The sequence below is a fragment of the Idiotropiscis lumnitzeri genome, unplaced genomic scaffold (assembly GCF_059441095.1).
Source record: "Idiotropiscis lumnitzeri isolate Australia: NSW breed Sydney's pygmy pipehorse unplaced genomic scaffold, RoL_Ilum_1.0 HiC_scaffold_38, whole genome shotgun sequence".
Lineage (NCBI taxonomy): Eukaryota > Metazoa > Chordata > Actinopteri > Syngnathiformes > Syngnathidae > Idiotropiscis > Idiotropiscis lumnitzeri.
The window spans coordinates 41,313-52,405 of NW_028283576.1; the positions used below are offsets into that span (position 1 = coordinate 41,313).

At 44.3% G+C, this 11,093-nt stretch overlaps 1 long non-coding RNA gene across 1 annotated transcript; it reads left to right on the forward strand.

Moving 5' to 3' along the window:
- Positions 1-2,377: 2,377 nt before the first annotated feature.
- LOC148315790 (uncharacterized) lies at positions 2,378-5,817 on the forward strand. The gene is made up of 3 exons (XR_015840565.1): positions 2,378-2,473; positions 5,554-5,654; positions 5,732-5,817. It is a non-coding gene; the product is annotated as an uncharacterized LOC148315790 (long non-coding RNA).
- The last annotated feature ends 5,276 nt before the right edge of the window (positions 5,818-11,093 follow it).

Here is an 11,093-nt window from a genome sequence, read left to right on the forward strand (position 1 = left end):
GAGCTTCCATTCAGTTAAACTTAGGGGCCGCTTGGAACCGCCCGTGCCCGGGGAAGGTGCTCCTCTTCGGCTTACTGTGACGCGAGCATGCCCTCCTCCTCCGGAGCTTCCATTCGGTTAAACTTAGGGGCCGCTTGGAACCGCCCGTGCCCGGGGAAGGTGCTCCTCTTCGGCTTACTGTGACGCGAGCATGCCCTCCTCCTCCGGAGCTTCCATTCGGTTAAACTTAGGGGCCGCTTGGAACCGCCCGTGCCCGGGGAAGGTGCTCCTCTTCGGCTTACTGTGACGCGAGCATGCCCTCCTCCTCCGGAGCTTCCATTCGGTTAAACTTAGGGGCCGCTTGGCACCGCCCGTGCCCGGGGAAGGTGCTCCTCTACGGCTTAACTGCCACGCACGCCGGCCGGAGCTCTGGTACGGTCCGAACCGCGCGAAACGTCGCCACCGATCGTGTCCGGGAGAACGTGCTCTTCTTCGTCCACTCTCCTCTTCGCCCACGCTCTTCTTCGGCGCACGCCGGCCGTCTAACCGCTCCAGCGCCCCGTCGTGCCGCTCGGCGAAACTACAATGCCCCCGAATATTTTTTAGACCCGCGAAGCACTGAACCCGCGAAAGGTGAACCGCGAAGTAGCGAGGGTTCACTGTATGTATAAGACCAAGACCTACAAAAAAGTCTCTTGGAGCAATGAGCTAGGTTTTACAGGAAGTCGGCCATTTTGAATTTACTTAAAAGGGGGCGGGTCACCACAATGGACTTTGTGTAGAAATTATTATTGGGGCCCGAGCAGCGACGGCGGCGAGGTCCCTATTGTTTTTGTAGAAATTATTATTAGGGCCTGAGCAGCGACCGCTACGAGGTCCCCATTGTTTTTGTGGAAATTATTATTATTTTTATTATTATTATTATTAGGGCCCGAGCAGTGACCGCTGCGAGGTCCCTATTGTTTTTCTAGAAATTGTTATTAGGGCCCGAGCTGCGACGGCTGCGAGGTCCCTATTGTTTTTGTAGAAAATATTATTACTTTTATTATTATTAATATTATTATTATTATTATTAGGGCCTGAGCAGCGACCGCTGCGAAGTCCCTATTGTTTTTGTAGAAATTATTATTATTATTATTTTTCCGATTGTTCGATCGCATTTTTGACCCCCGAAACATGCACAAAAACTCACCAAACTTGGCAGTCTCATCGGGCATGGCGAAAAATTTGATATTTTAACGTCTAATATGAACAGGAAGTGAGTTATGAATTTTTGAAAGTCCGACTTTTGCCCTTTTTTGCATGTTTACAGGGGTCATTCTTTTGCACCCTGATCCTAAAGGCTTCATCTGATTGCCTTAAAATTCTGTCTGTAGCATCTGAAGACCTGGGACAAACACTGGGGCTAAAATTTTTTGTTTCCGAAATACTATATGACGGGGGCGGGGCTTCAAAGTTTTCACTTAAGATTTCCTTCGCCGCAATGGACAAAATGCTTAATAACTCTCCTGCACATGCTGCTAAAAATCCAAAACTTCACATGTACATAAAAAGTCTGTACCTGAAGACATCTATATGTTTATATTCAGTTATACACCTTGCGCCAATCAATATCATTTTTTACATTTTGACGTACTGCACGGTGCCCTTTTAACGAATCTGATTGAAAATTGGCTAGAAAAGACTCAAGACATTGATCTTACTCTATCCCTATTTTTGTGACTTTCCTTCGAAGGGCGTGGCTATTACGGTGCCGCAGAGTCTGATTATTCTCTGTGGCAACAAAAGTTCCTGCAAAATGATTCAGATGATCCATCTTCTCGAAATTTTTCACATTTGAGGATATTCAGGCCCTGAAGACGGCTGCCAACTTATTTTTGATCGCAGTGGTAGCGCCACCAACTGGTTAAAACAAATACAAATTATTTTCGTTGATGTTTTTCTCCGGGCAGGTGAACAAAATCTACCTTATATTTGCTCGGATGAGTGTTTAGGCCTTGAGCATGTCACAATACGAAAGTCTTTCGCCTTCTTCAGAGTGTCACATGATGCTGTCTTGTGACCCGTCTTTATCAGCTGATGTTCCATGAGGGCGTGACTTACCTGTCACAAGAATGAAGGCAAGTCACGCCCCCCGCTGTCCGTTCACTCCGCCAAGATGCTGGTCCAGGTGGTAGAGAGGATGAAGGCTCCCTTGTCTCTGTTCATGGTTTTTATGCCTCGCTTGCAGATCTCAATGGCCTCTCTGATCCAGCGCTGTTGTTTGTTCTCTTCTGTGCGGATGACCCTGCCCTTCTCCCGGTCCATGATGTGGTTTTCCCTTTTGCAGTGGTCAGTGATTGCTGATTTGTAATGTTCATGTTGTGCTTGTTCTTTTACTGCTCTGATTTTTTTCATTTTTTTGACAGGTAAGTCACACCCTCATGGAACATCAGCTCAAGACACCATAATGCGACACTCTGAAGAAGGCGAAAGACTCGCCGAAACATGTCAGGTAAAAAATTAACCTAAAACATAATTGTCTGCTTTTAATGAATCAGTCAAATATCAATAATAAGAAGACAAAATGAACCTAATACAAATAAATGAATGCTTAATAACTCCCCTGCAGATGCTCCTAAAAATCCAAACCTTCACCTGTAAATAAAACGTCCCGACCTGAAGACATCGTAATGTTATTATTTTGTTATACACACAGTGCCGCCAAGTGGAATCAAAAATTTGTTTTTATTTTAATTTTCACGTACTGCACGGTGCCCTTTTGACGAATCCGACTGAAAATTAGTCAGAAAAGATTCAAGACAATGATCTTACTCTCTGCCGAATTTTGTGACGTTTTGGCAAAAGGCGTGGCTATGAAGGTGCTGAAAAGTCCGATTGTACTCTGTGGCAACAAAAGCTCCGGCAACATGACTCAGATGATCCTATCTTCTCGAAGTTGTACACATTTGAGGATACTTCAGCCCTGAAGACAGCTTCCGACTTATTTTACATCGTAGTAGTAGCGCCACCAACTGGTAAAAGCTAATACAAGTTATTTTCTTGGATGTTTTTCTCCGTGCAACTCAACAAGGTCGACCTCATATATGCTCGGATGACTGTTTCGGCCATGAGGATGTCACAATACGAAATTCGTCCTTTTTCGTGAAAAGTTGTGGGAGTGGCATTGCACTGTTCGGCAATAAAACAAAGCTGATTATGAGGTTCTAAATATGAACGACAACTCGTAAAACTTTACACACACATCAGGCCGAGCAAATTTATCAATATTTTATACGTTAGTTGTGCAGCTTTTTTGAAATGGCTCGCCATGGCCCTCGAGAAATGTTAAAAAAAGCAGCTCTGGTTGAGTGTTTCACCTCGCTTTTTGTAAATTTTATGGAGTACAGTGAACCCTCGGTTATCGCGGTTAATGGGGACCGAGACCACCCGCGAAAACTGAAAATCCGCGAAGTAGCGGCGCACCTTCAAAAATGCTTAAAAAAAATATACAATATATATAATAAATATATATATATATATATATATATATATATATATATATATATATATATATATATATATATACGGGGAGAGAGAGAGTGAAATTCATGTTATAACAAAAAAACCAAATTATTATTAAAACGTATTATTTTTTTATTCCCCAGCCATTCTTTTAGTATTTATTTAATTACTCCGACTTTTACCTGCTGGTACGCCGTCCGGTTTGCCCTGTGAAATGAAAGGTGGCATTCTTTATTTATTTATTCATTTATTCATTCATAACTGACAGCCTCGCGCTCCGCTCGTGCCCGGGTAGAAGAGGTGCTCCAATTTGGCTTAACTGTGACACACGCCCGCCCTCCTCCCCCGGAGCTTCCATTCGGTTAAACTTAGGGGCCGCTTGGCACCGCCCGTGCCCGGGGAAGGTGCTCCTCTTCGGCTTACTGTGACGCGAGCATGCCCTCCTCCTCCGGAGCTTCCATTCGGTTAAACTTAGGGGCCGCTTGGAACCGCCCGTGCCCGGGGAAGGTGCTCCTCTACGGCTTAACTGCCACGCACGCCGGCCGGAGCTCTGGTACGGTCCGAACCGCGCGAAACGTCGCCACCGATCGTGTCCGGGGGAACGTGCTCTTCTTCGTCCACTCTCCTCTTCGCCCACGCTCTTCTTCGGCGCACGCCGGCCGTCTAACCGCTCCAGCGCCCCGTCGTGCCGCTCGGCGAAACTACAATGCCCCCGAATATTTTTTAGACCCGCGAAGCACTGAACCCGCGAAAGGTGAACCGCGAAGTAGCGAGGGTTCACTGTATGTATAAGACCAAGACCTACAAAAAAGTCTCTTGGAGCAATGAGCTAGGTTTTACAGGAAGTCGGCCATTTTGAATTTACTTAAAAGGGGGCGGGTCACCACAATGGACTTTGTGTAGAAATTATTATTGGGGCCCGAGCCGCGACCGCGGCGAGGTCCCTATTGTTTTTGTAGAAATTATTATTATTATTATTTTTCCGATTGTTCGATCGCATTTTTGACCCCTGAAACATGCACAAAAACTCACCAAACTTGGCAGTCTCATCGGGCATGGCGAAAAATTTGATATTTTAACGTCTAATATGAACAGGAAGTGAGTTATGAATTTTTGAAAGTCCGACTTTTGCCCTTTTTTGCATGTTTACAGGGGTCATTCTTTTGCACCCTGATCCTAAAGGCTTCATCTGATTGCCTTAAAATTCTGTCTGTAGCATCTGAAGACCTGGGACAAACACTGGGGCTAAAATTTTTTGTTTCCGAAATACTATATGACGGGGGCGGGGCTTCAAAGTTTTCACTTAAGATTTCCTTCGCCGCAATGGACAAAATGCTTAATAACTCTCCTGCACATGCTGCTAAAAATCCAAAACTTCACATGTACATAAAAAGTCTGTACCTGAAGACATCTATATGTTTATATTCAGTTATACACCTTGCGCCAATCAATATCATTTTTTACATTTTGACGTACTGCACGGTGCCCTTTTAACGAATCTGATTGAAAATTGGCTAGAAAAGACTCAAGACATTGATCTTACTCTATCCCTATTTTTGTGACTTTCCTTCGAAGGGCGTGGCTATTACGGTGCCGCAGAGTCTCATTATTCTCTGTGGCAACAAAAGTTCCTGCAAAATGATTCAGATGATCCATCTTCTCGAAATTTTTCACATTTGAGGATATTCAGGCCCTGAAGACGGCTGCCAACTTATTTTTGATCGCAGTGGTAGCGCCACCAACTGGTTAAAACAAATACAAATTATTTTCGTTGATGTTTTTCTCCGGGCAGGTGAACAAAATCTACCTTATATTTGCTCGGATGAGTGTTTAGGCCTTGAGCATGTCACAATACGAAAGTCTTTCGCCTTCTTCAGAGTGTCACATGATGCTGTCTTGTGACCCGTCTTTATCAGCTGATGTTCCATGAGGGCGTGACTTACCTGTCACAAGAATGAAGGCAAGTCACGCCCCCCGCTGTCCGTTCACTCCGCCAAGATGCTGGTCCAGGTGGTAGAGAGGATGAAGGCTCCCTTGTCTCTGTTCATGGTTTTTATGCCTCGCTTGCAGATCTCAATGGCCTCTCTGATCCAGCGCTGTTGTTTGTTCTCTTCTGTGCGGATGACCCTGCCCTTCTCCCGGTCCATGATGTGGTTTTCCCTTTTGCAGTGGTCAGTGATTGCTGATTTGTAATGTTCATGTTGTGCTTGTTCTTTTACTGCTCTGATTTTTTTCATTTTTTTGACAGGTAAGTCACACCCTCATGGAACATCAGCTCAAGACACCATCATGCGACACTCTGAAGAAGGCGAAAGACTCGCCGAAACATGTCAGGTAAAAAATTAACCTAAAACATAATTGTCTGCTTTTAATGAATCAGTCAAATATCAATAATAAGAAGACAAAATGAACCTAATACAAATAAATGAATGCTTGATAACTCCCCTGCACATGCTCCTAAAAATCCAAACCTTCACCTGTAAATAAAACGTCCCGACCTGAAGACATCGTAATGTTATTATTTTGTTATACACACAGTGCCGCCAAGTGGAATCAAAAATTTGTTTTTATTTTAATTTTCACGTACTGCACGGTGCCCTTTTGACGAATCCGACTGAAAATTAGTCAGAAAAGACTCAAGACAATGATCTTACTCTCTGCCGAATTTTGTGGCGTTTTGGCAAAAGGCGTGGCTATTAAGGTGCTGAAAAGTCCGATTGTACTCTGTGGCAACAAAAGCTCCGGCAACATGACTCAGATGATCTTATCTTCTCGAAGTTGTACACATTTGAGGATACTTCAGCCCTGAAGACATCTACCAACTTATTTTACATCGTAGTAGTAGCGCCACCAACTGGTAAAAGCTAATACAAGTTATTTTCTTGGATGTTTTTCTCCGTGCAACTCAACAAGGTCGCCCTCATATATGCTCGGATGACTGTTTCGGCCATGAGGATGTCACAATACGAAATTCGTCCTTTTTCGTGAAAAGTTGTGGGAGTGGCATTGCACTGTTCGGCAATAAAACAAAGCTGATTATGAGGTTCTAAATATGAACGACAACTCGTAAAACTTTACACACACATCAGGCCGAGCAAATTTATCAATATTTTATACGTTAGTTGTGCAGCTTTTTTGAAATGGCTCGCCATGGCCCTCGAGAAATGTTAAAAAAAGCAGCTCTGGTTGAGTGTTTCACCTCGCTTTTTGTAAATTTTATGGAGTACAGTGAACCCTCGGTTATCGCGGTTAATGGGGACCGAGACCACCCGCGAAAACTGAAAATCCGCGAAGTAGCGGCGCACCTTCAAAAATGCTTAAAAAAAATATACAATATATATAATAAATATATATATATATATATATATATATATATATATATATATATATATATACGGGGAGAGAGAGAGTGAAATTCATGTTATAACAAAAAAAACAAATTATTATTAAAACGTATTATTTTTTTTATTCCCCAGCCATTCTTTTAGTATTTATTTAATTACTCCGACTTTTACCTGCTGGTACGCCGTCCGGTGTGCCCTGTGAAATGAAAGGTGGCTTTCTTTATTTATTTATTCATTTATTCATTCATAACTGACAGCCTCGCGCTCCGCTCGTGCCCGGGCAGAAGAGGTGCTCCAATTTGGCTTAACTGTGACACACGCCCGCCCTCCTCCCCCGGAGCTTCCATTCGGTTAAACTTAGGGGCCGCTTGGCACCGCCCGTGCCCGGGGAAGGTGCTCCTCTTCGGCTTACTGTGACGCGAGCATGCCCTCCTCCTCCGGAGCTTCCATTCGGTTAAACTTAGGGGCCGCTTGGAACCGCCCGTGCCCGGGGAAGGTGCTCCTCTACGGCTTCACTGCCACGCACGCCGGCCGGAGCTCTGGTACGGTCCGAACCGCGCGAAACGTCGCCACCGATCGTGTCCGGGGGAACGTGCTCTTCTTCGTCCACTCTCCTCTTCGCCCACGCTCTTCTTCGGCGCACGCCGGCCGTCTAACCGCTCCAGCGCCCCGTCGTGCCGCTCGGCGAAACTACAATGCCCCCGAATATTTTTTAGACCCGCGAAGCACTGAACCCGCGAAAGGTGAACCGCGAAGTAGCGAGGGTTCACTGTATGTATAAGACCAAGACCTACAAAAAAGTCTCTTGGAGCAATGAGCTAGGTTTTACAGGAAGTCGGCCATTTTGAATTTACTTAAAAGGGGGCGGGTCACCACAATGGACTTTGTGTAGAAATTATTATTGGGGCCCGAGCAGCGACCGCGGCGAGGTCCCTATTGTTTTTGTAGAAAACATTATTACTTTTATTATTATTATTATTATTATTATTAGGGCCTGAGCAGCGACCGCTGCGAAGTCCCTATTGTTTTTGTAGAAATTATTATTATTATTATTTTTCCGATTGTTCGATCGCATTTTTGACCCCCGAAACATGCACAAAAACTCACCAAACTTGGCAGTCTCATCGGGCATGGCGAAAAATTTGATATTTTAACGTCTAATATGAACAGGAAGTGAGTTATGAATTTTTGAAAGTCCGACTTTTGCCCTTTTTTGCATGTTTACAGGGGTCATTCTTTTGCACCCTGATCCTAAAGGCTTCATCTGATTGCCTTAAAATTCTGTCTGTAGCATCTGAAGACCTGGGACAAACACTGGGGCTAAAATTTTTTGTTTCCGAAATACTACATGACGGGGGCGGGGCTTCAAAGTTTTCACTTAAGATTTCCTTCGCCGCAATGGACAAAATGCTTAATAACTCTCCTGCACATGCTGCTAAAAATCCAAAACTTCACATGTACATAAAGAGTCTGTACCTGAAGACATCTATATGTTTATATTCAGTTATACACCTTGCGCCAATCAATATCATTTTTTACATTTTGACGTACTGCATGGTGCCCTTTTAACGAATCCGATTGAAAATTGGCTAGAAAAGACTCAAGACATTGATCTTACTCTATCCCTATTTTTATGACTTTCCTTCAAAGGGCGTGGCTATTACGGTGCCGCAGAGTCTGATTATTCTCCGTGGCAACAAAAGTTCCTGCAAAATGATTCAGATGATCCATCTTCTGGAAATCTTTCACATTTGAGGATATTCAGGCCCTGAAGACGGCTGCCAACTTATTTTTGATCGCAGTGGTAGCGCCACCAACTGGTTAAAACAAATACCAATTATTTTCGTTGATGTTTTTCTCCGGGCAGGTGAACAAAATCTACCTTATATTTGCTCGGATGAGTGTTTAGGCCTTGAGCATGTCACAATACAAAAGTCTTTCGCCTTCTTCAGAGTGTCACATGATGCTGTCTTGTGACCCGTCTTTATCAGCTGATGTTCCATGAGGGCGTGACTTACCTGTCACAAGAATGAAGGCAAGTCACGCCCCCCGCTGTCCGTTCACTCCGCCAAGATGCTGGTCCAGGTGGTAGAGAGGATGAAGGCTCCCTTGTCTCTGTTCATGGTTTTTATGCCTCGCTTGCAGATCTCAATGGCCTCTCTGATCCAGCGCTGTTGTTTGTTCTCTTCTGTGCGGATGACCCTGCCCTTCTCCCGGTCCATGATGTGGTTTTCCCTTTTGCAGTGGTCAGTGATTGCTGATTTGTAATGTTCATGTTGTGCTTGTTCTTTTACTGCTCTGATTTTTTCATTTTTTTGACAGGTAAGTCACACCCTCATGGAACATCAGCTGATAAAGACGGGTCTCAAGACACCATCATGCGACACTCTGAAGAAGGCGAAAGACTCGCCGAAACATGTCAGGTAAAAAATTAACCTAAAACATAATTGTCTGCTTTTAATGAATCAGTCAAATATCAATAATAAGAAGACAAAATGAACCTAATACAAATAAATGAATGCTTAATAACTCCCCTGCACATGCTCCTAAAAATCCAAACCTTCACCTGTAAATAAAACGTCCCGACCTGAAGACATCTTAATGTTATTATTTTGTTATACACACAGTGCCGCCAAGTGGAATCAAAAATTTGTTTTTATTTTTATTTTCACGTACTGCACGGTGCCCTTTTGACGAATCCGACTGAAAATTAGTCAGAAAAGACTCAAGACAATGATCTTACTCTCTGCCGAATTTTGTGACGTTTTGGCAAAAGGCGTGGCTATTAAGGTGCTGAAAAGTCCGATTGTACTCTGTGGCAACAAAAGCTCCGGCAACATGACTCAGATGATCCTATCTTCTCGAAGTTGTACACATTTGAGGATACTTCAGCCCTGAAGACATCTACCAACTTATTTTACATCGTAGTAGTAGCGCCACCAACTGGTAAAAGCTAATACAAGTTATTTTCTTGGATGTTTTTCTCCGTGCAACTCAACAAGGTCGCCCTCATATATGCTCGGATGACTGTTTCGGCCATGAGGATGTCACAATACGAAATTCGTGATTTTTCGTGAAAAGTTGTGGGAGTGGCATTGCACTGTTCGGCAATAAAACAAAGCTGATTATGAGGTTCTAAATATGAACGACAACTCGTAAAACTTTACACACACATCAGGCCGAGCAAATTTATCAATATTTTATACGTTAGTTGTGCAGCTTTTTTGAAATGGCTCGCCATGGCCCTCGAGAAATGTTAAAAAAAAGCAGCTCTGGTTGAATGTTTCACCTCGCTTTTTGTAAATTTTATGGAGTACAGTGAACTCTCTGTTATCGCGGTTAATGGGGACCGAGACCATCCGCGAAAACTGAAAATCCGCGAAGTAGCGGCGCACCTTCAAAAATGCTTAAAAAAAATATACAATATATATAATAAATATATAAATATATATATATATATATATATATATATATATATATATATATATATACGGGGAGAGAGAGAGTGAAATTCATTTTATAACAAAAAAAACAAATTATTATTAAAACGTATTATTTTTTTATTCCCCAGCCATTCTTTTTGTATTTATTTAATTACTCCGACTTTTACCTGCTGGTACGCCGTCCGGTGTGCCCTGTGAAATGAAAGGTGGCATTCTTTATTTATTTATTCATTTATTCATTCATAACTGACAGCCTCGCGCTCCGCTCGTGCCCGGGCGGAAGAGGTGCTCCAATTCGGCTTAACTGTGACACACGCCCGCCCTCCTCCCCCGGAACTTCCATTCGGTTAAACTTAGGGGCCGCTTGGCACCGCCCGTGCCCGGGGAAGGTGCTCCTCTTCGGCTTACTGTGACGCGAGCATGCCCTCCTCCTCCGGAGCTTCCATTCAGTTAAACTTAGGGGCCGCTTGGAACCGCCCGTGCCCGGGGAAGGTGCTCCTCTTCGGCTTACTGTGACGCGAGCATGCCCTCCTCCTCCGGAGCTTCCATTCGGTTAAACTTAGGGGCCGCTTGGAACCGCCCGTGCCCGGGGAAGGTGCTCCTCTTCGGCTTACTGTGACGCGAGCATGCCCTCCTCCTCCGGAGCTTCCATTCGGTTAAACTTAGGGGCCGCTTGGAACCGCCCGTGCCCGGGGAAGGTGCTCCTCTTCGGCTTACTGTGACGCGAGCATGCCCTCCTCCTCCGGAGCTTCCATTCGGTTAAACTTAGGGGCCGCTTGGCACCGCCCGTGCCCGGGGAAGGTGCTCCTCTACGGCTTAACTG